General features: G+C 42.9%; 1 pseudogene; it reads left to right on the top strand.

Moving 5' to 3' along the window:
• The first annotated feature begins 610 nt into the window (after positions 1 to 610).
• Positions 611 to 2,967, top strand: LOC122241922 (annotated as a pseudogene).
• Positions 2,968 to 4,370: the final 1,403 nt, after the last annotated feature.

The following is a 4,370-nucleotide window of genomic DNA, read 5'->3' as shown; positions in this document are numbered from 1 at the left end:
ACAAAAACAGACACTCAGATCAATGTAACAGAATAGAGAATCCAGACATGGGCCCACAAACATATGGCCAACTAGCCTTTGACAAAGCAGGAAAGAGTATCCAATGGAATAAAGACAGTCTCTTCAGCAAGTGGGACTGGGAAAACTGGACAGCGACATGCAGAAGAATGAACCTGGACCACTTTCTTACACCATATACAAAAATAAACTCAAAATGGGTGAAGGACCTAAATGTAAGATAGGATCCCATCAAAATCCTTGAGGAGAAAGAAGGCAAAAATCTTTTTGATCTTGGCCACAGCAACTTCTTACTCAACATGTCTCCAGAGGCAAGAGAAACAAAAGCAAAAATGAACTATTAGGACCTCATCAAAATAAAAAGCTTCTGCACAGTGAAGGAAACAATCAGCAAAACTAAAAGGCAACCGACAGAATGGGAGAAGATATTTGCAAACCACATATCAGATAAAGAGGTAGTATCCAAAATCTATAAAGAATTTATAAAACTCAACACCCAAAAATCAAATAATCCAGTGAGGAAATGGGCAAAAGACATAAATAGACACTTCTCCAAAGAAGACATCCAGATGGCCAACTGACACATGTAAAAATGGTCCACATCATTCATCATCAGGTAAATACAAATCAACACCACAATGAGATACCACCTCACACCTATCAGAATGGCTAACATTAACAACCCAGGCAACCACAGATGTTTGCAAGGATGCGGAGAAAGAGGATTTCTTTTGCCCTGCTGGTGGGAATGCAAATTGGTCCAGCCACTCTGGAAAATAGTATGGATGTTCCTCAAAAAATTAAAAATAGAAAGACCCTACGACCCAGCAATTGCATGACTAGGAGTTTATCCACAGGATACAGGTGTGCTGTTTTGAAGGGGCACATGCACCCCAATGTTTATAGCAGTGCTATCAGCAATAGCCAAAGTATGGAAAGAGCTGAAATGTCCATCGATGGATGAATGGATAACAAAGAAGTGGTATATATATACAATGGAGTATTACTCTGTAATCAAAAAGAATTAAACCTTGTCATTCACAACTACGTGGATGGAACTAGAGGGTATTATGCTAAGTGAAATTAGTCAGAGAAATACAAATTCACATGACTTCACTCATATGAGGTCTTTAAGACACAGAACAGATGGACACAAGGGAAAAGAAGCAAAAATAATATAAAAACAGGGAGGGGGAAAAACATAAGAGACTCTTAAATATGGAGAACAAACAGGGTACTGGAGGGCTTGTGGGGTGGGGGATGGGATAAATGTGTAAGGGGCATTAAGGAATCTACTCCTGAAATCATTGTTGCACTATGTGCTAACTTGGATGTAAATTTAAAAAATAAAACATAAATTTAAAAAAAAACCCTATCATCCAAAAAAAAAAAAAAAAAAGAATACTACTGTGGGGGTGCCTGGGTGGCTCAGTTGTTAAACATCTGACTTCCACTCAGGTTATGATATCCTGGTTTGTGAGCATGAGCCCCCTATTGGGTGAGCTCAGGCCTGGGTTCTGGAGAACATGAGTCCCGCTTCAGGTGAGCCCCCTCTCTCTCTGCCCTTGCTCACTTTTACCCTCTCTCTTAATAAAAAAAAAATACTACTGTAGTATTTGTAAGGAGAAAAGAGTGGAAATAATCTAATTTTCCAATAGGAAAATGGTTAAGTAAATGATGACATATCTGTACAACAGAATACTATGTAGTTGTTAAACATGAGATAAATATATGTGTGCCTATATGCAATGATGGCGAGTTATAAAAAAAAGAAAGAAAGAAAAGAAAACTGGGGCACCGGGTGGCTCAGACGGTTAAGCTTAGGACTTAGGTTTTCATCATGATCTCATAGTAGGTGAGTTCGAGTCCAGCGTCATGCTCTGTACTGATAGCTCAGAGCCTAGAAACTGCTTCAGATACTGTGTCTCCCTCTGTCTTCCCCTCCCCCACTCTCTCTCTTTTTTTTCTCTCTCTCTCTCAAAAATAAACATTAAAAGAAATTTAAAAAGAAAAAGAAAACATTGTACAGAATATTGCTAATTATGCAACAAAAGAAATGGCACACACACACATACACACAGACACACACAGACAGACAGACACACACACACACACACACACACACACACACACAGCACAGCCATAGAATATCTCTGGAAGACTATGACCAGAAGCTGTTTTATCTGTCAGGGTCCATTCAGGAGACAGTAATGACCTAATAATTTGAATAGTCAGCCGGTGTGGCACTGGCTCCTCTGGAAGAGGTAGGTTCTGACCCTGGTCTTCTGGCGCTGTCTCTCCACTTCCTCACCAGCACCTTCAGGCAGGAGGAGAGGGCAGTGAGAGATTGGAATCTCCTCCAGGTTCAAGACCATGACCGCCCATTCTGTAGAAAGTTCGTTTTCACTTGGGCAGCAGCAGTCTTCCTGGTGCCGGGACTCCATCCAAGGGAAGCACCTCATCACAGATGAGCTAGAATACATTTGTGAAAGAAAGGCCTGGCTGCTGTAACATCAACTTGCCTGGCACAAAGCGGTACCGCTGGGACGGCTGCTTGCCCAACGGCTCCTGCGGTGCTTTCGGGTACTGCGTGTTCCTGCACGCAACCGTGCGGCAACTTCCTCCACCGAGCAGCTATGGCGTTCCAGAACCTCTTCATGGCCCTGGAAGATCACTTTGAATCGTGTTCGGCTGAATGCAGGGCTTCATCCCAGGTTCCCAAGTAGTTGATGCTGGCTGCTGATTTGATATCTTCATCATGACAAGGGTAAAAGAAAAAAAATTAAATCACAGGTATATCCAGTCCTTCCCCACTCGCTACCCACAAGAGGAAGGACCCAGGGTCATTTCACAGCAGGTTGAATTCTTGAAATGAGATCATCTTGTATTATCTGGGTGGGCCTTAAACTCAATGACAAAACTCCCGTGGACACGCAGAGGAGATACACACAGGAGAAAGCCATGTGGAGACAGAGGCAGCTGTTGGAGTGATGCAGCTACAAACCGGGGGATGCTGAAAGCCCACGAGAGCTTGAAGAAGCAAAGAACAGAGTCTCCCCTAGAGCTCTGGAGAGGAACAGCCCTACCAACACCTTGACTTTGGACTTCTGGCCTCCAGAGATGCAAGAGAATAAATTCCTGTTGTTTTAAGCCACCACGTTTGTGGCGATTTGTTTGGGAAGCCCTGGAAAACTAATAGACATTTCTTTTGTATTAATGGAAAAAGAGGCCAAGTTAAAAAAAAAAAAAAAGAAAGAAAGAAAAGATATTGGAGAAGCCAGTAGGATTTAAATAACCAGTTGCATTTATTGAGCACTTACCACATGCCAAGTACCTGTTCCAGTTAAATGGTGACAGAAATTTGAAACCATCAAGGTAAGCCCCAGAGCTTGCGTTTTTAAGCAGCTACTCTGTACTTCTAGGAAAGAGTGGAAGCTGTGTTTGGAAAGGGACTTGGGAAGGGAATGAGGAAAGTTAAGAAAATTGGGGGTAATCTGAGAGAGATTTGGGGCCAGCTGCCATGGAGGTGAGATATAAGTTCGTAAGTTTGCTTTACATTATAAACAGAGTTTTTTGGTATTCCTTGAGAAACTTGGCAAAGATCTATAGGGCTCTCCAGTTGGGGTGCCTGGGTGACTCAGTCAGTTAAGCATCTGACTCTTGGTTTTGGCTCAGGTCATGATCTCACGGTTTCATGGATTCAAGCCCTGCAACAGGCTCTGCTCTGGCAGCACAGAGCCTGCTTGGGATTTTCCCTCCCTCCCCCTCTCTCTGCCCCTTCCCCACTCATGCTATCTCTTTCTCTCTCAATATAAACAAACTTAAAAAAATAATAAAGGGCTCTCCAGTTAATTTTTTGTTTTTTTTACTTTGACATGAGACTGTACCAAGACTTGCACACATGGTGCCTGTGTTTTCTGTGGGTTACATTTTCACTCAGTTGCCATTCATTCATGAGCTCCATTTGGCTTATGTGCCATTAACTGTGCTCAGTGCTGGGCATACCTGCAGATGAGTGAGAACCAGACCCTGCTTGGGGGACTCAGCTCGTCCTGGTCCAGCAGACAAAGATTCTTGAAACTGGACATAATTCTGTGGGCAGTGGAAGTTTGTATGCAGTGGGGAAGAAGCTGAGAGAGAGAAAGAACTGATTCGGTGTTCCCCAAGTTGCTGAGCCTTCCGGATCTGTGAATCCCCACCCCCAATCTTTAGCGGGCTGTTGGCTAAGGGAATAAACTGACCGTTGCTAGTCTACTGAGGATTAAAGAGCTATCTCATTCAGGTAGCACAATCAGATTAAAAATGTTTTCTCTAGGGCTTTTTCTTTTCATTTTTTTTTTACAGGGTGCAAG

Source organism: Panthera tigris, chromosome C2 (genome assembly GCF_018350195.1).
Source record: "Panthera tigris isolate Pti1 chromosome C2, P.tigris_Pti1_mat1.1, whole genome shotgun sequence".
Classification (NCBI taxonomy): domain Eukaryota; kingdom Metazoa; phylum Chordata; class Mammalia; order Carnivora; family Felidae; genus Panthera; species Panthera tigris.
This window is presented reverse-complemented; position numbering and strand designations above follow the sequence as displayed.